This window comes from Xenopus laevis, chromosome 2S, assembly GCF_017654675.1.
Source record: "Xenopus laevis strain J_2021 chromosome 2S, Xenopus_laevis_v10.1, whole genome shotgun sequence".
Lineage (NCBI taxonomy): Eukaryota > Metazoa > Chordata > Amphibia > Anura > Pipidae > Xenopus > Xenopus laevis.
The window spans coordinates 9,046,280-9,073,301 of record NC_054374.1 but is presented as its reverse complement, the minus strand read 5'-3'; the positions used below and the strand labels follow the sequence as shown (position 1 = coordinate 9,073,301).

The window sequence follows — 27,022 nt, the reverse complement described above, 5'->3', positions numbered from 1 at the left end:
ATGTCTATAGTTTGCTTGTGTGAAAAGTCTTGGCACAATATCTTAAAATAGTGTTTGAAAACGATGCTTGTTATAGAAGGCTACCTTGAGCACAGTTATGTATGCCATAACACTATACCGTTATTGATGGGATGTCATTTTTATATGCGCTATACAAATAAATTATGATGATGTTTTAGTACCAACTTTGGGGAGAATCAGGTTGATATTCCGACAACTGTATTAAACTGATTCTTAGATGTCTATGAAGTATGTAATAAATGCTGAACAAGAATAAGGACAGAACTCTAGGGAACGGAGAGACAGATAGCAGACAGGTTTGTTGGGCAAGTGGAACAGACATCTGTTTTATGTCCAGAGCTTTTATTACTTTTTTTAGAATGCTTTTTGGGCTGCTTGCAAATTGTCCAAGTCTTTCTTCAGCCTTCTGCTCATTCTTCTGCTAATGACTTTGTCTTTTTACTTTCCATGAGCTCATATGGTAAGTTTATGTATAATTGTTTGCATTTAGCCCATATCAGATCATTTACACTAAGGGGGTTATTTACTAAACTCCGAATGCAAAAATCACAAAACATTTGTGATTTTTTTTAATAAAATCTGACTTTTTCCGAATTTTTCCGAATTTATTAAACCACGAGGTTGGAAAAGTCCGAATCTGAAAACCCAGCATCTCAGACCTGTCGAGGTTGCATATAAGTCAATGGGAGAAGTCCCAATGATTTTTTGATATGCGCTGGGTTTTGGGATTATTTATTAATATACTTTCCTGGAAATTTTGTTTGCGGGGAAAAAAACATGAAAAATCAGATTTTCACAGGGTTTTTCTGATTTTTCATCTGATTTTCACGATTTTTTCGGATTTTTCACCCGAAAACTCCGAAAACTTTGGGGTATTGCCAAAAACCCAGCACACATCAAAAAATCATTGGGACTTCTCCCATTGACTTATATGCAACCTCGACAGGTCTGAGATGCCGGATTTTCAGATTCTGACTTTTCCAACCTCGGGGTTTAATAAATTCAGAAAAATTTGTGATTTTTGCATTCGGAGTTTAGTAAATAACCCCCTAAATTGTGTTACTTGGTTCAAAGATGTCTCCTAGAACTGAACAATTCCTGCATAAAGGAGCCAGCACAAAGTGGACCTTAGTTCAGTAAATGCTCTACATTATTTTATCAAAAGGTTCTGACACCCTTTAGCATAGTGTAAACAAAAGACTGATGTGTTTTGTGTCTACGTGGGGCACCCAAGGAATTTGATCCAATATGAAATCTTCCAATAACAAAACTGCTAGGATATAGCCAATACTATACATTACACAGAACAATATGTGTATATATGCAGTTTGCATTTATTATAATTACACAAAGTTACACCAAGAGCTGGACAAAATGGTTTAAACTACTCATTGAGGGTTCCCTCATCGTGTCCCCAATTAAATGCATCCCTATTATAAATATGCAGATCTTTCCCAACACTGGACACTGGTTTATATTGGCAGTTGGAGAAGATGGTGCATATGTTCCATTCTCGAATCAAGTGCGCTTTGTTCAATAAGTTGTTGATAGATTCAACTGCACTGCTTTCTTTTTGTATTTCTACAAAAAGCCATGGATAATCTGTGCATGATACTTTATTATATTTTTTCACATATCCCTTCCAGTGCCCTGGCAGTACCTTAGACAGGCCACCGGTGCCCAACCTAATTTGCCTTACATTGTCCATCAGTCCACTATTTGTTATAGGCAACATCACCAGTGATGGTTGTCTCCAATATTAATAAATACACCCCCTAGTGTAACTCATCTATCTTGGGTCCTGACAGTACATCCTCAAGACCCGTTCTGAATGTAGATCATTCGAAACACATGAATGGTTTTATATTTTACAAAATTAAAAAATATATGCTTCAGCTGTTTCCGATGCACAATTTCCTTTTCTGCTTTCAGGGGGATGCAGAGATTCAAAGTTCATTATACACAGAGAAAAGTCATTGTCTAGTGAAACATTTTCATCATCAGTTACAGTTTCACAATGCACAACATTTTCTCATAATTTTAAAAATAAAAAAAATTACTTCACTTCATACTAAAATTTGGCTTAATTTACTAAAAAATCTGAATGAAAATTGTACGTTTGGGAAAAATCTAGAAAAAATTGTGCGACAATTCAAAATGTGCAACTTGAATTTTCAAATGAAAACCATTGTCAAACTGCCCAAAACCCTCTAAAACAGAAAGGACATCTGCCATTGACTTTTACATGACTTTGACAGGTTTTAACTGGAGTATTTTCGAATTTTGACTTTTAGCAACTTAATAAATCTTGAAAAATTCAAGGTTTTTCCCCTCTAAAAGTGTGGATTTTTCCCCTTAAAAACTCCACCAGAATAATCTGAGGCTTAATAAAGAGGCCCTAATTATAGCAAACATACTGTAAATTTGATGTAATTTATATTATTAATTGATATTATTGATTTTTATATTTCAGAATCTCCTTTTTTCAATTCTTTGTTCTTTTTGCTGTGCCGCCTGTCCTCCACACTTCTCAAGCCTGAATGATACATTGACATCTTTGTTTTGTCATATTTCTATTCATTCACAATCACAATTTCTTTTCAGGAGTTATTGTACCCTTAGCCCTTAGTCCATTGTGTTCCAGACTTCGCAGAATACCTTTTGCACTTTTGATTCGTAGGAACACACAGGCTCTTCCCCTCATGACCGAACAAGCAATGTTTGCAGCTTGATAACTATTCTGTTCATTCCTTGTATTCATTTTGTAATATTTAGATCGTGTTTTTATGATTCTTTTATTGTTTAATAATATTTGACAACATGTTCACACCTTGTTTGAAATATTCATGTGCCAAAATTGTATTTTTTTCTATCATTCTTTTTAACTACTGGTGCATCTCCCATAGGGGCAAATTTACTAAAGGGCACTAGCGAAAATTCGCCAGCAGGACGTCATTTTGGCACTTTGCCGATTTACTAACAGTACTTGTGATCCAAAATACCGAAAGATCCAGAAAACCCCAGGTATCAAGCATTCTGGATAATAGATCCTATACCTGTACATGCATGTCATTCAATCAATCAATAATGCAGTTGGTTGTGAAACAAACCCAAGGCAGCAAGATGACTGCAATACTCTTTATTGGGAGGTTGTTATTGTTGACAAAGGGCTCCGCCCGAAACATGTTGTGTAACTCTACCTCCCAATAAAGAGTATTGCAGTCAACTTGCTGCCTTGGGTTTGTTTCACAACCAACTGCATTATTGATACATTGATTTGGGATATCGAACACAGGATAAACAGTGGAATTAAACCAACAAAGACTTTTGGTGAGCCGCACCCATTCCTTTATTTGAAATATGCATGTCATTCAGTCTGCTCTGCTAGGTTAGTTCATTTGATGACTTTTGATTTTAGCAAATATTTCAAACAAAAATTCAGATTTCTCAACTGTCATAAAATTATTTCCTATGGAAGACTAAAAAATGTGCTTTTGGCAAAAAAGAAAAAAAAGCCAAGAACACACAGAATACTGTGACAATGTTAAAACATTGTGGAATTTTACTAACATTATACTAGTAAAACATAACATAACTTTAATAATCATTTCTGATATCTACAAAAGCTTTATAAAATTCTGTTTCCTCATAAATATTTTAAATAAATAATTTATAAATTGAATCTCATTATAGCAAAGATGTATTATGTAGAAATGTTAATAAAATTAGAAATGTTAATAATGGTTCATAAGTCAATTTAAAGAATGTTAAAAACTGTTACTTGTTAATCAAGAACCCTCATTGCCTGATTAGTTAACTGCCAATATGTATTTTTAAATTTAGGGGCAGATTTATCAAGGGTCGAAGTGAATTAGAGGGAATTTTCAAAGTGAAAAAATTCAAAATTCGAAGTAATTTTTTGGATACTTCGACCATCGAATAGGATACTACGACTTTAAATTTAGTTCGAATTCAATTCGAAGTAAAATAGTTCGAATATTCGATAATCGAAGTACTGTCTTCGACTTCAATAGTTCGCCAAATTAAACCTGCCGAAGTGCTATGTTAGCCTATGAGGACCTTCTAGACCATTTTTCTAAGTCTTTACACATCAAAGTAAAATAGTTCGATCGTACGCTAAAATCTTTGATGCGAACGATTTAATCGATTGGTCGATGACCAAATTTGGTGAAAAATCCTTCAACTTCGATATTCGAAGTCGAAGTATTTCAATTTGAGGGTCATATTTCGAAGTATTTATCACTTCGAAATTCGACCATTGATAAATCTGCCCCTAGATGTCAGAAGATTTTATCTCTGAAATGATAGAAACTTCAGCTAGAAAAGTTTATATTTTACTTCACCATCACAAACAACACTCGTTCTATTGCAGATGTTCAAAAAGGGCACATGAGACGATAACGTAGCATTGGTTTGTGAAAAGTTTATAAAGAAATGAAGATGGTATCAACAACAAAGACGACATTTCAGAAAGGCTAATTTCATTACGTTAATGACATCGTTAAGACTAGGTGTGACTTTTTTTTGGATAAAAGAATTAAAAAAATTGAATTCTATAAAAATTTTATTGAGCAGTTGCTGTTCTTAATGAATGGCTTTGGGAAGCAAATACAAAGAATACGTTTAACATCTGTGTGGATTAAGTAAAGGGTAGAACGGGAAGAGAGAAGATGAAACATGTATTTAGGTTTTATGAATTAGAAAGGACTTAAAATCAATTATGAAGCTGCAATTATTTCAGTAGACCCTGTACGCATGGCATTTGTTTTTCTAAATTAGAAATAAGCTGAGTGAAAAACTAAGTAAAATAAAAAACAGCTTACAGTGTTGTTCCATGGAAAAAATAAAGGTTTCATTAAAAAAATGTAAAGTAATAATTTATGTCATACCATGAAATAATGACTAAGAATAATACATTAATTATGATTAGTCAAAAGGGCAAAACTGATCAAATTTGGTGAAACCTCATCAAGTTTCCTAAGAAAAAAAAAAGTTCCCCAACATTTTTTGGCAAAATTAATATTTCAGCTCATTTAAGCCCATTGATAACAATTGTTGATACTTTTCAAACAAAATTTCAATGAAATGTATTCTGCATTCCATACCTGAAGAAAACCCCATGATTTTCTAAACAAATTTGTTTTTACTACTTATCAAAAACTAAAAGTATTTAAAATGATATAAAAGTAAAAGCAATTTCTAATGTAACTTCTGATATTAATTTCATTTCAAGTGCTTTATAAATAGGTACATTTATTTTGACAATAAAAGTCAATCTTTTCAAAGCAATTGCTTTGAGAGTTCAGAGTTTTGAGAGTTCATTATAGGTCCTTATTAAATAGAAAATATAAATGCTTGTCTGTGTATCTGCATAGTAGTTATGCATAGAGCTGACATCATACAAAGTTTGCTTGACCGGCACTGACAATATGACAGAAAACACCTGTATCAGATGGCAGACATCCAGATATCCATTTGGGCAGAGACATACGAGAAGATTCGGGAAGAATCTAAATCGCGACAGGATGGCACTTGGAGTGTTTAGTTTTCTGAAGTTGCCCAAAGTTTCCTTATGAGGCAACTTTGGGTGACTTCGGAAAATAAAGTGCTCCTAGAGCCATCCTGCCAACGATTTAGATTCTAGCCGGCGAGAAGGCAGTTCAGGGAGATTAGTCGCCCGAAGAAGAGGCAATTTGACGCCGGGTGACTAAATCTCCCCAAATTTCACAGTTTAGAGCACGGGCACACAAAGCTACAGCAACAAATCGTTTCTATTCCCAATAGCTAATCTTCCCGAACTGCCTCCACACCGGCTAGAATCTAAATCGCCGGCACGATGGCCTCACGGGGAAACTTTGGGCAACTGCAGAAACCAAAGCATTCCGATTGTAGTGGATTTACACTCTAGCCACCGGGAAGGCAGGTCGGGAAGATTAGTCACCTGAAGAAGAAGCGATTAGTTGCTAGGCAACTAATTTCCCCAAGTACCTATGTGTGCCCCTGCCCTTAAATCAGTTTCATCCAGAAGATTGTTTCGCTATTCCATCATTTTCATGTTTACTTATGAACTGGATGAAAGCAGATGTAATTCAAGAATGAATTGAATTATATAGACCTGTAAGTACTAATATATGTATTGGTTAGTCCTGGGTATAATAAGGGCCTAGAAGATACCATATATAATCCTTAGCCATGATAGGATTTAAAAAAGAGCTGGTTGTGTCAGATGAGACAAGGGATGGTCCAGCACAAGAATGGTTGCCACTGGGAGATGGTATCATGAAGTGCAAGAGTAATTACAGTAGAGATATAAAAGGCATTTGCTTTCCCTATCCCATTCCATGACTAGAATTGCTACAGAAAGAATATTTCAAGTCTAAAATGTCCTCATTTACTACTAGCACTAATCATTTATTTTAATTCAGATTTCTACTTTTTCTATTACTTTGTAATGTTCCACTATCCACGTTCTTGTTTTTATAAATCAATGGAAGTACTGAGACAGTGCCCCCTGTGACGAAATTGCAAATGGTAAAATAATTACTTTGACAAGAGTCCTCTGCACTCAACCCATTATCAATATATTAAGGAAATTGAAACATTGTGTGCCTTAAGCTACTAAAAATCCCTTACCCTTTAAACAAAACAGGGATTGTTTGTCCACATATTGCAGTATTTTCCCCTTCCCACCACAATTTGCATATGCAAATTAGGATTCAGATTCGCTTTGGTATTTGTCCGAAGCTTTCGCAAAGGATCTGGGGGTTTGCCAAATCCAAAATAGTGGATTCAGTGCATTCCTGAATTAAACCAGTGGGAAATTTTGTACCTTTTATTCCATTACGCCACTATTTTCCAAATCTCTAATGACTTTAGTACCATGTCTGACTACTTCATAACTACTATAGTTCTTGTAACGAATTTACACTTTTCTAACACAAATTTAGCAGATAACCTTCACCGGAGAAAATAAATATTAATATAATTAATAATAATAATAATAATAATATACTAATATATAGTGATGGGCGAATTTGCGTCGTTTCACGTAGCCGGAAAATTCCCGAATTTCCCGCGAGATTCGCAAAACAGCGAAAAATTCACGAAACGTCGCCGGGGTCTCATTTTTTCCGACACAGGCGAAAAAATTTTTTGCCGCCGGCGAATTTTTTCAGGTGAATCTTCCCGGGCGTTTCGCAAATTTATTAGATGGCGGCAAATCGTGCAAATTCACCGCAAATTCGCGCCTGGCGAATAAATTCGCCCATAATATATGTTATTATAGAGAACATTGTGTGCATCTGCAGCATAGTAATTGGCAGCGACGATGCTGTGATCATACTGATGAAAGTAATGTGATAATTAGATGGAGTTAGAAAAAAAAAGAAACTTTTTCATATTTATATATACATTAGCCTCAGGCAGCCTAAATTCATCCTACAAATAAATTTGTTGAAATGTATGTTAAGATAAGCTTGCCCCTAATGATTTAACTAAATAAATACTTTATCTTTCTAAAAAAAATCTATATGAATGTACTGGCTATAAGTCATGGCCATATTTTATACAATGGAATTGGAGCCAGAGATTACATTTGTGCATTACTCATGCATTCCCTTAGTACTAAAATTTCACCTTCGTCATGGAAGTTTAAAGTACATTAGAGCAGCCAATCGTGCTTTATTTGACCAGCAAACATTGCCACCCCATCCCCCACCATGTCTGAAGGTTGGTTCATTAGTTATTGCTCAGTAAGACCACACAAGCATTCTGTCAATCTTCATGAAATTGTGACCATCGTTCTCTGCTTTTTATGAGCATCTACAAGAGGTATCGTTGTCAGGAGAAAAATGTCAGCTGCGGTTCCCGAAAAAAAAGCATAACTATGCTGATGGATAAAACTGCCTGTGCGATACAACGTATGCCAATATGTTTTACTGAACATTTTCACAAAATGAACCTATTTATAGTTAGGACCTTGGCAGTTGCCTTGTGCCACTCCTTAAGTAGAGAAGCCGGACATACACATAGAGATCTACTTGTTCGGTGAGGCAAATGGACCAAACCATGCTGATCCAATTGTTTGGCTCCTGTGCCAAGAATTGGATTAAAATAGGGGACCCATGAAGGCTTATGTGGTCCTCACTCAACTGGGATTTTCAACCTGCAGCTGGGTAGGGCCCATACACAGCCACATACACTTTTAACCTGGTCAGAAGGGACTGTATTATAAATCTGTCTGTGTGTAGTCAGCCAAGTTAGGGACACCATCAAGTAAAGAGTCCTAAGGTGGTTGTACATGTTAAACTCAATAGGGCAGTTAGAGAGTATTTCAGCATTATTGCCTGTCTATCTTAGTATGTATGGGACCTAAGAGGCTGTTTTGACAAACCTATTGAATTGCATTGAGTCTATCCAAGCTTAAAATCACATCTTCCAATACCCCTTCTTGGTAAATAGAGATGGGTATCTGTAGAAAAGCAAATAAGAGAAGCCACAGCTCCTTCTTGATTCTGTTCATAGCCTCTTGCTCATCGTGTATGTCTAGGCTTAACTATTATACAGTCATTGTGGAATGAGCAATCCTGTGCTCCACCAAGAAGTGAGCTACCCCTTAGTGAATGTGCAAGATGTGAATTAAAACAAGTGTTCCTCTACTGATAGGGTTGCCACCTTTTCTAGAAAAAAATACCAGTCATCCTATGTTTTTATGGTTTTTCCTTATACTTAACATTGCAATAATGCAACATTATATAATAATAAAATACCGGCCAGGTGGCAACCCTATCTACTGACGTAGCTTAATTTACCTGGATCCATGTATTTCTTCTGGTTAAGGCACTGTCCTAGAGGGGGTGTGAGTATGTCTGTTGGTATTAGTTGGTAATGACCCTGTTGCATGTTGTGAGTCCAATAAAATAGTGATGTTTTGCCTGGTGGGAAAAAACCATGTTGCATACTGAAAAACTGAAAGAACCTGGAGAGACTTTTCTGCTGAGCATGAAGTAGACTACAGCCCTGTGTTATAAGAATTCCCCCCAATTTAATTAAAGTCCATGGCCCAAGTCAGTTCCATTTTGCTTAAATAGGAAATGTGCATTCCATGATATGCTAGAACTGGCTCAATGAGCTTGCTCAAAGTTGTATTTTATAAAAGCTAGAGGCCTAAAATGTCATTTATAAACAACATTTGGCAAATATGTCTTCATAAATGTCATTAAACTAACATAGCATTGTGTTGTTAAAATCACCATTGATTGGGGAATTTTATACTAGTTAATGAGAATAACATCAAACCTACTTCTGTGCAGTGATTAAAATGTGAATCAAGTCAGGCTTGGTAGAGCCATCTTGTGGGTAAATGCTATAATGCAAACAAATGGGAGAAGCAAAAGACAAAATTGGAAAAAGAAAGTAAAAAAATATGATATTACAAGACTAAGTAGAGCAGGAATGAGATCTGTTATCTGGAATTCGTAGGACCTGGGTTTTACCAATAAGAGATCTTTCCATAATTTGGATCACCATACCATAAGTCTACTAAAAATCATTTTAAAAAAATAAACCCAGCAGAATTGTTTTGCCGCCACTATGGATTTATGCACCATAGTTACCATCAAGAACAAGCTACTGGTTTATTATTACAGAGAAAAAGGAAATCATTTTGAAAAATCAGAATTATTTGCTTAAAATGAAATCTTTGGGAATTCCTGTAATTCTGAGCTTTCTGGATATGGGTTTCCTGGATAAGAGATACCATAACGGAAATTACTTTAGTCATTCTATAGATTAAACGTTTGTATATATATTAATCATTGTCTTTCGCAAATGTTATATTTTATTGCCAAAAGGATTTTTCATGCCAAGAAAAATCACAATTCACCCAATTTAACATTCACGTTACTCTTACATTTCCGCAGCTCATGGCAAATTAGGGATCTGGGTGCTGTGTTAATTTTGGTGTTAAAATAATTATAATACGTTTCCATAACATCAATGTATAAGATTCCAAGAGACCAACACATTTCCCCGACTTCGAGAACAGCTGTAGCTCTCAGAAAAATTCTATATGATTGTCAGTTTGCAATTATTAATGAATAATGAATAATGAATATAAGCCCTGTCCTATATTAAGTCATGAGTAATGGTTGTGTAGTAGCACTGGGAATACATTCTTAAGGAAACAGAAAATTACTGTCAGGCTTGTCATTGCTAATACTAGCTGTTGAATAAACTTGAAAATGAGCTATAAAATACATTTTAGCAAAGATGGCCGCAGAAAGATGAAGATACAATGGAATGGAATGTTTTTAATATCTTTAAAGGAAAACTAAAGCGTAACAAAGAGCAAGGCCAGAAGTGCTGCATGTTATGTTTGAAAGGTTCTGTACCAGCACAAGGCGACCACAGCCCATTAGCAGTGAAGATCTGAGTCTCCAAAGATGCCCCAGTCTCCATCTCCTTTTCTTACCTGAACTTAGGGACCAACTCTCATTATACTGTATATATAGAAAATAAATGGATCGAAGGCAGATTAGTGATTACTTCAGATTCTCATGAAAATCCAGTGCAATGTGCATCAGAATTGAATAACTAGCCATGTTGCAACAGCTTCTCTGACAGGTGAACTTTATTTTCTGCTTGACCATTGGCGACAACCCCTAGGGGCAGATTTACTGAAGGGCGAAGTACCATACGCTGGCGACAATTCGCAAGAGCTACCATACGCAAGGACATTGACGATTTACTAACGGGCGCAGGCATTAATTTGCTAGTGAAAGAGATAGCCGCTAGCGCTCATTCGCACTCTATTGTCAGGCAAGAATTCTCTCTGGCTAACGGTCGTTACTCCGCCCATGACGAAACTCCACATTTTAGTGAATTATTGTTGTTTTAGCAAATCTTCGCCTGGCGAAGTGGCATCTACCCTTCAGTTGCTTAGGGTGTCTCCCCCTGCACGTATGGTGGCCAATGGTTTGCTGAGGATTCCTAGAGATACTTGCATTGCCCTCTGCTTTATGTGGGAATAGGCAAATCTGGACTATAAGAAAAGCTGCAGTAACTGGTGTAATGTTTATAAAGTGCTGATTTAGGAAAATTACTTTTCCTCTGTATTCCACAGTGTGGCAGAAACAGAACAGACTGAAGATCCTGGAACAGTTTGATACATAAGATTTAAAGTGTTTAAAAACTCTCTTCTGTTTACTTTGTGCCGTCTGAACTCCTAACGTAACCGCCAATTATGATGTAAAAATATTTATTCCATGATAATGAATGGATACACTTGTTTCTTTGTTGCTTGCAATAAATATACTCAGATAGAAAGGCCAAATGTGTAATGGTAATATGTTATCCAGGGAGCTAAAATAAGATTTACTTATGTTTATTTCTTCTTAAAGAAGAAGACACTAGCCAATAAGCCATTTCCAAATGGCTTCTTTTTTTCCTTGAAAGACCTTGTTTTTTTCCCCGTGCTCTGGATGTGATTTATTACTGTGCTCAAAGAATGTTTTGTTTGCATTTAACAATATGACCTTTGATTACTTCTAGAAATCCAATAGGCTTTGTTAATGTTATTTGGGTGTCAGCGGTAATTATGATCTATACATGTTGCCTGCTTTGCAATCACACCACAAAAGGCCACGAAGCAGGTTTCTTTAACACAGAACCTTCTGATTGTTAATGGTTTTCTTTAAATGCTAACATAATGAATGTGCTTGTACATAACCTTAATATACAATAATTAATAATAAGTACAATCATGTTATTTATGCTGATTTATATTGTTAGAAGCACAGGTAGCCACAGAATGTATATACAGTTTATATTATGATATAGAAGCAGATCCAGGTACCAGGCACATTAAATAGATAATTCATCGTAAAATTAACTTTTTATATGATGTAGCCATCAACAGGATTCTTAGATAACCAGCAAAACGAGTCTTCCCTTTGTCTATTTTTTTTGGAAACATTAACATTTGTTGGTCTGTATCTCTCTGGATTAGAATTCCATCTTTAATTGCAAGGGTTTAATTATTCTCCATCAACCAGGTAGAATTTTGGAAGTTAGAATGGAAGATGAGTAAGAGAGGATCTGAAAAGAAATACAGTTAGTTAAAGGGCACGTAAAGGCAAAAAAAAAAAAATCCAATTTAATGAAAAAGAAACCTATCTCCAATATACTTTAAAAAATGTGTACCATTTTTTTAAGAAACCTAACTGTGTGCAGTGAAATTCTCCCTTCATTTACTGCTGTGGATAGGAATTGTCAGACGGTCCCTAACTGCTCTTCAGTGAAACAATCATACTTATGAACAGCAGGGGGAGCCCCCGCCTTACTTCCCAGCCATGCAGAACTCAAGCAGCTTTGTTTGTTTCCCTGTAGAGCAGTCCCTGTAGATGCCCCAGAGCAACTTCTCTTTGTGCTCAACCCCAAAACCAGCAGTACAATTGAAGATAAACCAACTAGGAACCTCACATTGATACAACTGAAGATAAACCAGCCTTCTTTCTGTTTTGGAAAAACCAGTGATGAGTCTTCCTATATACTAATGGTACACCACACAGTACATATCATGGCAAGTTCTTTTAATTAAGACTTTGACTGAGCCATGTCAATATTCTTCTTTTTGTTTTTGAGCTGCTCCAGGGTTACATTTGCCTTGTGCTTGGGTTCACTGTCACCCAAGCTTCCATTTTTAGTTTTTGCCGTGTTTCACTTTAGAAATGATGCCCACATGGTGAAAAAATGTGTTGCGCCACAAGAAAACTGATAAAAAAAATTTTTTGACACCTATAAACGAATGCTTTTTGGAAAATTTTCGTAGTTTAGTGAATTTTTGGCGAAGCAAAACAGGTCAGATTTACCCATCACTAGTTTTTAGCAAACTAAAAGAGATTATATCTTTTGATAAAACAGCTCCAAGTGAATTCCACCTACATTAACTGTAAATATGAATCACCAGCATCGAGATCTATGCATAACACTTGCCTTTATGAAAGGATGGCACTTTAAAAGGACCATATTGTTTTCCTAAAAGCTTGAGCGTGACCAAGTCATTGTAGTCAGATGAAACCAAGATAGATTTTTTTGTACAAGTTCAAATTTAACACACACCACATGACAAAGAAAACACACCATAACTACAGTGAAGTATGGCAGTGTAGGGTGGTGCTGTGGAGCTTCTTTTCAGCAGGGCTTGGTCATCTTGCTAAAATAGAAGGAAGAATGGATAATATTGTATTGTGAACTTTAGACAGATATTTACTTACAGTATGTGCATTCATCTCTGGTATAGTTCACGGGACCCATAGATTTAAGGAATTGTGGCACTGTCAACTTGTCTTTTTGTTTTTTTAATATAGTAAGCCCATGGGAACGATTTGCCCAAGAGAAGCAGCCTGGGCTTTGAGAATATTGTCTCATTTAGTACATTACACAGATAATAATATTAATACACTTTAACATAAGCTTATCATATTTGTCAAACATCCCGAGGCCTTTCCTTACCCTCATTGAAACTTCACACTTTTCACTGCTCCATGGCCTGACTGCAAAGCCATAAAATATGGACCTCAAGGGCCTTATGATGTGAACACGTCCACCTCTTGACGGCAGCACAGAACAGTGTAGGCCAGATCATCTTTTGGAAACACTGCATTGCAGCCTTTCCAAATGTGATCTCATGCATATCCATAAAAACAGGCAGACGAGGGAAATGTACGCTCAATGTCACAAAGTATATCTCGGAAAGACAAATACAGAAACAGATAGCAAATACCCACAGACAATGTTAATACATGCTTTTTCTGTAGTACTTTTAACCCCCTTCCAATGAGTTATGAAATGCCTGAGTAATAAATGGAGCCTTTACTCGTATACAATGGAATATTATTAACAGCTTATTAACAACAGCTGTCTTTTAATAAGTGGTATTATTTAACAGATTGACACATTTTCTGTACATCTTTGGTGGGATAACAAGACATCTCAGGGTCCTTTTTAACAATTTTGGTACTTTTGACATCACACTTGCTTTGTAAATAGTCTTGGTATGCAATGATGCAACTGCTCACCCCAGACACTTTTACTTTTCATCACTATTTTAAGGCAAAGTCAACTGCGTTAAATCTCGTCTGAGGTGAGGGTCTGATTTTGTAAAAACAAAGTGTTGCATAAGTTTTACCACAGGCGATTTACATTATCAACAGTGGGGAAGCATTTGAATAAGATTAGTTGCCCACAGAAGAGGAGACTGAGAAAAAAGAAAGATGGAAGGAAAGAAGGAAGGAATGAAGGAAGGATAGAAGGGAGGGACGAATGAGTGATAGAATGAAGGAAGGAACGGAGGCACAAAGGAAGTGTGATAGAAGGAAGAAAAAAAGAAGGAAGGAAGTATAGAAGAAAGGAAGGATAGAAGGAAGGATAGAAGGAAGGAAAGAGTTATGGAAGAGAGGAAGGAAGGGACAAGGAATGATAGAAGGAAGGAATGAAGGAAGGAGTGATAGAAGGAATAAAAAAGGAAGGTAGGAAGGAACACAAGAAGAAAGGAAGTAATGATAGAAGGAAGAAACAAAGGAAGTAAGGAGTGATAGAAGGAAGGAATGAAGGAACAAAGGAAGGAAGGAGTGATAGAAGGAAAGAACAAAAGAAGGAGTGATAGAAGGAAGGTACAAAGGAAGGAAGGAATGACGGAAGGAATGATAAAAGGAAGGAAGAAATGAAACATTGAAAATTGCCTTATTATTGGAGAGATTAGGGCACATTTACTGATGCCAGGTGCAGTGCAATTCACAACATTGTATTCATTAAAATAGAATTCACAAAGGTACTTGCTTCAATACACATTCTGCTATACTTGTCCCTTGCACCAGTATGCTGGTTGCTCCTACTTTACTTTGTTAGGCACAAGAGGCAAAGGACAGGGTACATAGATGCAATGGAGCATTGGAATGACTGCTGGCATGCAAGGAACTCATGTACGGCTAACATCAAAACAGAGATGACATTATTTGTATCCACACTGATCCCAGCAAAATGCAACTTGCACATCACTTAACAACGTGGAAGCTAATATGCATTCAAATTTGTAATCACAAAAGCAGGACTCGGCTATAAGGATAGAATTCTGGTAAATAACAGTGCCTTGTGTGCAGTGCATAGTGAGTTGCCTCTATTTTTACAATAATTTACACAACACAATAAAAATTATTAGACTTAGTGGTTTGATGTTGGTGTTTTTATGTTAAAGCTAACCAGACTAGCAATGTAACAAACAATTACGACAATTTATAAAGTTTATTATAAAAATGTGTGTATTAATTTAGCCCATCATATGTATAATTGATTTTCAGAATTGTAAGTAGTGGTTACTACAAATACATATAAGGTTGGCTCCAATTTGGCCTTTAGCAATATTATTATGCAAGATGCCAGGCCATACTTCGATGTACATGTAGCAGCACATAACTGCCCCTTAAATTTGGTTAATACAATAGGTTTAGTCCAACTCTTCCACCTGTGTAGAGTGCTCACTTTCCAACCGGGCCACACCAGCAGACCAACATGTAATCACTCAAAATAGTACAGGATGGAGCACACAGTAAGCAGACTCTGCTGCAATAAATTTTATTCGGATCACAACATGTTTCGGATCTACATGGATCCTTTTTCAAGTGACCTTGAAAAAGGATCCATGTAGATCCGAAACATTTTGGCCTAAATGGCCTTGATACCCTAACATATGGCTGGATGTTATTTCTGCTGTAGCTGGGCCTGTATGATTTCATTACCAACTACTTTTGGTTGTCCAGTACTCAGTAATATAAGGCCACACTACCTGATCCACGACAATATTATAAAACTATGAAAGAGAACTCTAGAATGTTATAAGGCTGGTTTTCTGCAGTCAGTGTCAGCTTAGTCAAGAACTATTGGTTGATTTAGTGACAACATCACGGGGAATTGGTAAACAAAATAAATGGAGAATAATTATGCATTCATAGTGGCCCTTTAATGAGTTCAAGCAAATTCCTTTGCTTACCTGAATTATCTTCAGTTTTGCTTTTTATGATAAAACCAAAAAACTGAAATCGAGCAGTGGGACTCATACGTTATCTTCATGCTATATAAACAGGCATTTTAAAGAATTTCTTGGGAAGAGTCCAGAGTTTCTGTGCACGATAGTCATCATTTAGTTTTGTATGGCACAATTGTCGGCAAAGAACAAGGTTTTGCTTCAAGGTGTAGAAAACAAAGAGGTAAAACTACCTGGTCCACCAGTTACCCGACTCAAGGGCCCATCACCCACCTGCACGCTATCCTGCCCACTCCCGCTCCACTACTTACTTACTTTGTTCCATCTCCAGAAGAAAAAAATTAAAGATGGCCATGCATTCCACATCTTAATTTAGAAATCATTCCAAAATTGCAAGCTGGTGGCTGACTTGTGGGCAGGTGGCAGGTTCCAACACAATTGGGGCTCATCAGGATATTTCCCATACATATTGAGCGTCTTTACTGATCACATCTGGTCCCTTTGGAATTTACTACACAACAACAACATCCAGCAAAACACACTATGCCATATAAATTAAAATATGTGTCCTCACTTGTACACAATCTTGACCCTCTCTTTTCCACCAGAACAAGTTGGCAGCCAAAAAACTCCTCCCAGCATTGCAGAATTTAAAATTAGGACCTTTTTGGTCACTCCCCAGATCCCACCCAGACCATATAAGGTTAAGCTCAATTCCATATCATGTATAATAGTTTTCAGTTCTAAAAAATAATAACTGCATCTGTCAAAGCTCTCTGTGTGGTACAGTACTTCATAGTGATCTATGAGCTGCCAGCTTTAACCACTTAGTTTGATGCTGCATTTAGTATGCTGACAATTATGTTTTGCATTTTCATTGTTTATCATTATTAGACTTGAGCAGGCATTTTCTCTGATGTTATAATCTGTTGTAACATCTGCAGTCAAGGTCAGCTAAGGTGTCTGAGTATTTTTTTCCAACTGTGAAGCTGTTATAATGAAATCTGTTTCGGATTTTTTGACTTTTTTTTACTATGGTACACACAAATACAAGCAACAACAAAGATCATTGAGAATACAACTGTATATTCACAATTAAGTCATAAATGTTTCAACCATTTTCACAGTCACTGGCTGATTTTATAAAATAGGCATATTTTGCTCTGATTAGTGAGTCTTAAAAATTTGTGCCTTTCCAAACATGGCAGCAGGATGGTGTCTGGTGAACTGTGATGGATGAAATTGGAAAAATAGGAAATATCTAACCAGCCATGAGTATATTGCTTCTTAATAAAAGTAGAACCATTCAGCAGAGTTTTCACTTGTTTGATATGAGATCTTTCTGTAATTTGGATGTTCATACTTCAGTCTGCTAGAAAATCTTGTAAATATTAACTCAATAGGCTGGTTTCACTTCCAGTAAAGATTAATTATATCTTAGCTTGGATCAAGTACAAGGTAATGTTTTAATATTACAGAGAAAAAGGAAATTGTTTTTATAAATTTGGATTATTTGGATAAAATAAATACTCTTAAAAGAATTAACAGAACCAGCATCACAACATCACCCGGCAGTGCATTCCCCAACCTCACTGTCCTGACTGTGATGAACCCTCTACGTTGCTTCAAATGAAAGTTCTTTTCCTCTAGTCTAAAGGGGAGGCCTCTGGTACGGTGATCCACTTTATGGGTAAAAAGGTCCCCTGCTATTTTTCTATAATGTCCTCTAATGTACTTGTAAAGTCTAATCATGTCCCCTCGCAAGCACCTTTTTTCCTGAGAAAACAACCCCAACCTTGACAGTCTCCCCTCATAATTTAACTCTTCCCTCCATCTAACCAGTTTAGTTGCACTTAGTCTCTGCACTCTCTCCAGCTCATTTATATCCCTCTTAAGGACTGGAGTCCAAAACTGCCCCCATACTCCAGATGAGGCCTCACCAGGGAGCTATAAAGAGGCAGAATTATGTTTCATCCCTTGAGTTAATGCCCTTTTTTATGTAAGACAGAACTTCGCTTTAGTAGCCCAGAATGACACTGCCTAGAATTAAACAACTTATTATTTACAAAAAACACTAAATCCTTCTCAATTAAGGAAACTCCCAACACACTATCATTTAGTGTATAATTTGCATTTATATTATGTCTTCCAAAGTGCATAACCTTACACTGAACCTCATTTTATAGTTTGCTGCCAAGTTTTCCGATTCAGTGAAATCTGCAAAGTGGCAGCATCCTGCATGGACCTTATATTTCTGCACAATTTAGTCTCATCAGCAAAAATAGAAACAGTACTTTCAATGCCCACATCCAGATCATTAATAAACAAGTTGAAAAGCAAAGGACCAAGTACAGGGATCCCTTTTTGAATAGCGGAACCACATTAGTAATTCGCCAGTCTCTCGGCACCATGTCAGACCTCAATGAATCCTGAAAAATGAAGTAAAGAAGTTTGGAAATTACAGAGTTAAGCTTGTTTAGTATTTTGAATACCATCCCGTCCCGGACCTTTGTTTATCTTTACATGTCCTAATCTCTTTTGAATTTCCCCTTGCGCGAACCATGTATCATCTGTTTTATTACAAGTAATGGGGCTATAAAGAAGGAAACCTTCATTAGCTGGTACTTATTCGTTTAGACCAGTGATCCCCAACCAGTAGCTCGTGAGCAACATGTTGCTCTCCAACCCCTTGGACGTTGCTCCCAGTGGCCTCAAAGAAGGAGCTTATTTTTGAATTCAAGGCTTGGAGGCAAGTTTTGGTGCATAAAAACCAGGTGCAGTGCCAAACAAAGCGTCAATGTAGGTTGACAATCCACATAGGGGCTACAAAATGGCGAATCACAGCCCTTATTTGGCACCCCAAGAACATTTTTCATGCTTGTGTTGCTCCCCAACTTCTTTTACTTCTGAATGTTGCTCACGGGTTCTAAAGGTTGGGGATCCCTGGTTTAGACAGATGGAAAATAGTAGTTTAGAATCTCTGCTTTTTCTTTGTTCTCATCAACCAGCTGACCCCCCTCTGATATTATGGGTTCCACCCCTTCCTGCTTAATTTTTGTCTGTCCCAGCTAGCTTAAAAACCCTTAAAGACAAGTCTTTTCTTACCCACCTCAACTTTGTGTTACATAAGGAAGGTGGGTAGCCATGTTAGTTAACTTGGGTTTCCTCTCATGTATGTAGGTTGTTGGTAACATAACCCTTAGGTATAATGGGCTTAAGAAAAAAATAAATCAGACCTCTTGGAAGGTTTTACAAGAGGGGGCAAATAAATGAGGACTAGCCAGTAGGAGACTAGATTTTATGAGTAGCTTAGACAGGACTATTCAATACAGAAGCCTGAATCCCTACAGAGTAGATGGTGTAGACAGTTAGTGCCCTTGTTTCCTTTAACCAGTATATGGACTCAAGTGTGTTTTCTCAGGGTGGTGGTGAATTCCTTGAAGAATTGCCTAGATACATTATAATAGAAGGAAACATAACTACTCCAGATCATGTCCTATTAGCGGAGCCAGTGCATGATAGAAACAAAGTGCTGCTTTCTTAAATTAAGAGCAAAGTTATTATGAAAGTGATTCCAGTATAACACATGCTCTAATGGAGTTTTCAGGAGTAGAAAAATAGTGCTAGATGGATGTAACACTGCTCTCTGCGCTCCCCATCTTTTGGCTCCTTCTTAGTCAGTAATCAGTATACAACCACTGAGAATTTAACACAAAGCCAATGATTCCGAAAGATCTCCAGGAACAAATCTGATAGTATAACTATTCACCATCAAAGGGTTCATATACCTCTAGAGTAGTAGTGTATGGATATGGTACAACATTTCTAGCCTAAGGCTTTGTTTATCTATATTTATCTTTAAAAAAACAACTTGGGGGCATTTCCCCCTTGTGAGGTTAATTTGCCAGCTGTTTTTGAGGAGCAGGGTTGTCTCCATCATTTTGGATCAACATAGAAAATGGTTTATGAAAATTACCTTCTGATAAACTCTTTCTAATAGTATCAATCATGTCTATAATATAAAATAGAAATGTCTTTAGTCAAAAGGAATCTAAATATTGTGTTTCTAATACTACCCCCTTTCTTTGGAAATGTTTAAGCTAGTTATATTTGTTTTTGTAGAAATTTGGCAAAATACTCATTATTCAGTGCTCTCATTTACTGATCACACTTTTTGGGGAAAGTCACAGATTTTGTATTCAGTGCCTTGTTTATTTGCCAAAGGAGTATTTTTTTTTAAAGATTTCTAAATCCTGAAACGGGATATGGTGCAAATATGGCCAGTTAATATGGTTTATTTTCAATTGAATTAATCATAAATATTTGAGACAGAGTCAAAGTAAATAGTTTTTAAATTTTGGTTTTCATTTCTTTAATGTATACAGAGTATGACAAAAGCTAAGTAGGAACAATAAGGGCATGCTGCCACGGTCTTCTCCACTGCTTTAATTTCCACTATGTATTCTTTCCAATGGTTCAAACTCAATTAGCATTCTGAGTAATGCCTTGCATGCAAAAAACATATTACTGGAACCAGTATTGTTTAACCTTGGGATCATTTTCCAATGCTGGGATCATGAGTGAGATACTCAACCAATATCTATATACACAAACAAAATGCCATAAACCAGCTGCACTTAAACAAACAGCAATCCTGATTTCACCAGTTTGTTACAATTTTGTGCCATTTTCAACCAAAAAAAAAGGGGTTTTAGCATATATATGATTGGCAGTGCATGTAGTGCATGTAGCGGAAGAGTTTATGAATCCTATCCAAACATATTTTGATGCCTACTTGTATGAACCAACATCCTATTATGGTTGGTTTTAGAATTTGCTTCTATAAAATTGTTACCCCTATATATGAAAAAAATGACCTTTAGAAAATATAAGGGTTGGTTTATAACTACAAGTGAAGCTCCAGGTGGGCACATTTTGCTGCATGATCAAATGGCATTCTTGTGCAGCTTTTCATGTGTTCCGAAAATCAGGGGAAATGAAAGGAAGCCATGGAGATACCCCAATCCTTGAAGATGGCTGTAGCACCAGGGTTCCCCCAGCAATCTGCATCAATTGACACAATGAACTTGCCGCTAAAACAGGAGTGACCATACTTTACTAATGTGGGGTCTACTTTTAGTGATGTTGACGTATTATGATCTACATCCACAGGACTGCCATCAGAAATCACAGGGCACCTCACAACAAATTTTTTTCTGGGCACCCATCAGTATTAAGGCCACACAAGACACAAATGTTAAAACATTAAGTGCCCCCTTAAGATAAAAAAAGAACTTTGGTGCCCAGCCCCCCCCCTACAAGTTTAAAAAAAAAAACATGTGTGGCAAGGGCCCCTTACAAGTTATTTTAAAAAGCATTAGTGGTCAGGCCCGCTACAAGTTATTAAAACAAGAAAAAATTTCCCAGGGCCCCTAAAATTTATTTAAAAAAAAAACAATCGGTCAGGGCCCTACAAGTTATTTAAAAAAAACAATTGGCCAGGGCCCCTATAAGTTAAAAAGAAAACTGCACTTACCTTAGACAGGGAACTCAAAAGCTGGTATCTTCAGTTTACTATGATCTGATTCGCCAGTGAAATTTAAGTCCTGGTAAAGCTGCATGGCGATTGGATAAAGTAAAGGGGAGGTTCAAACTTCACCCATCCAATCCCCATGCAGCTTTCCCGGGACTTATACTGGTGAATCAGAGTACAAAGCAAGAAGCAGCCATCGAAACTCCACCCAGCCTTGCCTTCCGAAGTCTGCAGCTCACTGATGGCAGGGGCCCGGCTATGCAAGTAAGTGCAGCACGGCTAGGCCCCCCTTAGCTCCCCAAACCATCCGGGCCCAGGAGAACAGTTCCCCCTGTCCCCCCTGATGGAGGCCCTGTACATCCATAAAAGCATTGTTAGCATTCTGTTTCATGGAAAAATATTACTTAAATATTGATTTATGAGAAAATTTATATTGTTATATTTAACAAACAACTAGTTCTTATGTAACCTTAATAATAATAATAAATATCTGAATGAAAAGTAGGAAATACTAGGATGATTTAGACAAGCTGTTTGTTGACAGTGTCTTGAGATCTACTGATCATCAGCTAAAGGTCTACTGGTAGATCCCAATCTAACTTTTGGGCACCCCTGCGCTAAAGCTTTGGGCACAGGCATCATTTTAAAGTCAACTGCCAGAAATGACAATATCCTGAAAACTAACTCCTACTACGACTGTACAATTGCATATATTTGAATACATTGGACGCAAAGGCATCTGGCTAATCAACACCTTACGGTCAAAATTATGGTGCAATTCTGGGGGGGAGGTCTGTCCCGCCTCCTCCTGAAAACCACACCTCCTCTTGTAAATCAAGTCTGCCTGAATGAATAGAGTGCAAGTGCCCATATTGAGGCTGGGGGACCCTGGAGCTACCACCATCTCCCTAATTATTACGCTAAGGGTTTATCTAGCCTTAGATCTGGCAGGTACATATATCCAGAGGGCTGCAGTGAAAAGCCTCAAATGAAGGAGAAGAGGTATGCCAGCTGGGAAAGAGTTATTATACACATTTAGTAATGGTGGATAACAGTAGCCTGGTTCCACCCCTGTATCATCAAAACCATATAGATTCACCTGGCCATAAATTATGTGCATGTAAATGAAAAAATATGAAGGTTGTCTTCTACGCTAGGCTTCTCAGCCTTTATAAAAATGTAAGTGCTTATTACATTTCCTTATTTTTGTTTCCTCAGGTTCATCAAGAGCCAATTCATGAATATCCCCGCCTGGCTACTGTTTAATTATAGCAGGAGAAAGGGAGCATGGCTATAAACGTCCTACTAAGAGCCTCATTTTCCAATAGATTGCAAGTCATGCTCTAATGTCCAATGAACTATGAATCCAATAAATGTTCCTTGATGTTTTTGCTTATCCAGCTGGGTCTTGTGCATTCAAATCATCTGACACAGAGACAATCGGACTTCAGATTTCCTTTAAAGCACTGGGATATAATTAACGTTAAGGTCTCAGATTATAGAAATAGAGTAAGGATGGCTAAAGCAAAGCCTCATTTACACAAGTGCCCTTTGTATCTTCATATATAAGTGAATCCAATCTGCTCAAGTCTATTACAATGTAGAAGATACTACCCTTGTATGGGCAGTAACATATCAATTCAAATTATAAATCTAAAAGTTTAAAGGTCAAGACTTTATTCTACTGTGCTTGTGTAAGTCTAATTCTCACCAAACCACGATTGGGTTACCAAGGTGAGATTAAAGTATGACTTGGGCCCCTAACAACAGAGAGACAATTCCTATACTTTCCACTTCTATATCTCTCCTTCTCTAACCTCATTTGCCCCATGGTTCACCTTTTCACTGCGCTCACTATTTTTTAACCCTACCAAGGGGAAGAAATTCCATACTGAAACCCAACTCAAGGCAGCAAGTCTCCTAACTCTAAATTATTTCACTGAATGGATTGCAAAATGCCTGTACATTTTCGCGTGCGGCCGCAAACTGTTTTGCCAGCAGTGAGATATTAATATTGGGAAGATTTCAGAACATGAGAATGGTTTCACATGTCTAAAAATCAGGCAGTTCCTAGAAAACAGGCAATATATCCGAAAATTGCTGTATATTCCACTTTGTAGATTGTATTGCCAGCATGGAGGGAGTTTTACTCAAGTTTCATAGTTTTCTTACCCCCCATAGGGCAACCATGGCTGTTATCCTGGCCCCTTATACATGAAGATAATATACTTTCCCAGTATGAAAAGAAATACATGAGACTTGTCCTACTATTTCTGAGACTTGGCTCTCTGACACATTGCTATTTTTTACGCATGAGCGCGTCCTTTGGTGTAATTCTATAATTAAGAGAAATGACAATATAAAAAGTAAAACAGGCTGATTATAGCTTAGCTCAACCATTGTGTAGACCCCATGCGTGACAAAATAACAAATGCTTTCATTTGATCCTTACTGTAAACGCTGACATTTGTCCCTTAACATGACTATCTGCATATAATGCTGCTTTTGTTCTGAAAACCTTAATTATTATTTTTTGTTTGAACGTAATAGTGGGAAGAGCTTTCATTACAGTAAACGTTAAACACAAGAACTTTGGATTCAGTCTCTTTGGGGGTTTCTGCTCAGACAAATGAATGGAAGTAAAGGTACCCTAATGGCTCCAAATAAATTATATATCCGATGAAGAGTTAAGAGCAAAGCATATGGGTACACTTGCTGTGGAAATAACAAAGTGGTGTAGAGTGCAAATTGTGACTACTGCCGGGGTTGCCATTGGTTCCAATGCTCCCCTGTGTGTGCCATATTCTGCCTGCCCTATGCTCCCTGTTTGTGCCATACTCTGCCTGCCTTATGCTCCTTGTGTGTGCGATACTTTGCCTGCCCTAAGCTCCCTGTGTGTGCCATACTCTGCCTGCTTTCTGCACTCTGTGTGTGCCATACTCTGCCTTGTCAACCATGGCTATACTTACTATTAAATAGGTAGTAATATAAAATATTTTATTGTCTTTAATAACACTTTTTTATCTTGCAGGAATCACGATTCAGGTTAGGACTGACATGAGAGATATATGTGGAGCTAGACTGACTGGATAAGAATTTGGATGACATCCCAACAGCTGGGGGCACAATATTCTGTAATGGCCTATAGCAACAACTAATTAAGACCAACCCTGCTTTTGCATAGAATTGGCTTACAGCATGTTCTCATCTATAATATTTCCATAAATGAATATACAGCCCTATCACGCTAAATCTTTATGTGTGGGTTCACCATATTGGACCTCAGGCCAGATGGTTGGAAGGCAAATAAATACAAAGAAAAAAGAGACACATCATTGCATGACATCCAGATTATTTATTTTGTTCTGTGTGTTGTTGGAAGGATCTGGCTGGGAGCCTAGACCCCTTTTTTATTTGTTATTTGAAAGTACACCCCATGGTGCCTCCTTTTAATGCTTTTATTGAAATTTCTCTTGTGTTTTTCTTTACTTTTTTTGTGCTAACCCTATAAACAGAGCTTCATGTTTTTTGGATACAGAATCCCCACAAGTCAGCATTTTTAATTAGTGCAAAGTGAAGCCTTATCTATGTTATATCACTGGGACATCGGTGGAGATGAGGCCGTCAGTCTCATAAATAAGTGCAGAGAAGAATGGATCAACTGCTGGTAAGTTACCATATATCATAAATTGAATCCGCTCACGGTGACGTGAAGCTCTATGACAATGAAGACCCATAGATCAAAGCTACATATAGTGTTCTGTACTAATCTTGAGAACTAAGGTATTCCTGAGAACTATGGTATTCAATAAGAATGGATTAAAAGTTATCTAAAGCCAATAGTGCCTTGATGCTAAAGTGATGATTTCTGCTTGTGATTGAAGACTTATTTCCAAATAAATTCAACAAACCTGCCCTATCTTCCAAGGGGTTACAAATGGTGCATGACAATAAAACTGCTGTTTATCTTCTAAACCAGTTTGACTTGTAAGGAAAACTTGCAAATCTGGTGAGGTTCTTGATGACATCTTGCGCCCCAATAGCTGTTGCCACTTTTCCTACTGAAACCAATTAAGGTTTTCAAGCTATTGCACACTAATTGTCATGGTAGGAGTTCTTTTGTGGGTGAATTGATCCTTCTAGTGGATTTTAACTGGGTAACAACAAATAAACTCAATAAGAATGGCTTCATTGATAATCGTTAGCTACAGCCACTGGTGCCTTGATACTAATGTGCTGATTTTAGCTTGTGCCTTATATAAAAATAAATTCAACAAACTTATCTCTTCCAAAGGATTACTCATGGTAAATAACAATACGGTTTGTGAGCCTGGTGTTTATCTTGGAAACCAGGCTGACTTGTAAGGAAAGCTTGCAGATTTGGTGAGGTCCTTGATGACTTCATGCTCCTCAATAGCTGCTGCTATTTTACTTATGAAGCCAATTGAGGTTTTCAATCTATTTCACTTTAACTGTCATGTATAGGAGTTCATCTTTGGATGCAGTATAAAATTGCTATCCCTGTAACGTTATTTCAAATAGATGAGGCAGGTGTTGACTATGATAAGGATGCAAGGCTTTGGGAAAAAAATGTGTTGTGCCTCCTAGGCCAAGCTCAAGAATACCAGACCGACAAGTGGAAAGAACCAGCAAGGTATACCAATAGCATGATCTGAGAAGGGAGAAATGATGAACAGACAATGGCAGGGGAAGGACTAAAAGACTTAAAGATAAGGAGCAGTGGGGTCAATGAGCTGTACCTCCTGTATAATGCAGTGCAGTTGATCCCAGATTTTCAGTAGACCGGCAAGGAGTCTGTATAGGTAGATTCTATGGTTCTCTGTATGCCAAATGTATCTAATCTGATTCTGTAGGGCAGAGCAATATCCAGTATAAACATATCTTACTACCACAGATATAAAAATAGTTCACTTCAATAAAAAAGGGGGTGAAATTTAAAAAAAGGTATAATCTTTAGTAAATACTGTATAAGGATGGTCTTGTAGTACAAAGGACATATTTTAGTATGAAAAGCTACTAAAGAAAATTAATATGATATACAATCAATCAACACATACACTATGACAAGCACTCTTTTTTGGGTAAGCTTGCTGTACACATGCAAATACAGAATTGCACATATATTTGGCAGAGGAGTATGTCTGGCACAAAATGAGTGTCAGGAAACTCAGAGATTCATACTGTTGTCTCCATGGAAATTTGTACAGTACATCAATTATCTGTAGCTCACCCGTGGGTGGGCCAGAAATGTGTGGAAATAGTGTGACTTGCTGCCGGGCACCCTGCAACTCCCAGCAGTGTGTAGTGGCCCCTTTAAGCACTTTATCCTCAGGTGGATCCTGGATGTGTCAGTAACAGCAGTCCAGGGGTTGCTTCAAACAGATAAT

General features: G+C 37.2%; 1 long non-coding RNA gene across 1 annotated transcript in view; it reads left to right on the top strand.

Annotated features, from left to right (window-relative positions):
- LOC121400395 overlaps positions 1–23,010 on the top strand; it is a 29,896-nt gene extending 6,886 nt beyond the window's left edge. Inside the window, exon 2 of the long non-coding RNA XR_005965711.1 lies at positions 22,833–23,010. This is a non-coding gene — a long non-coding RNA (uncharacterized LOC121400395). The remainder of the gene's footprint in view (positions 1–22,832) is intronic.
- Positions 23,011–27,022: the final 4,012 nt, after the last annotated feature.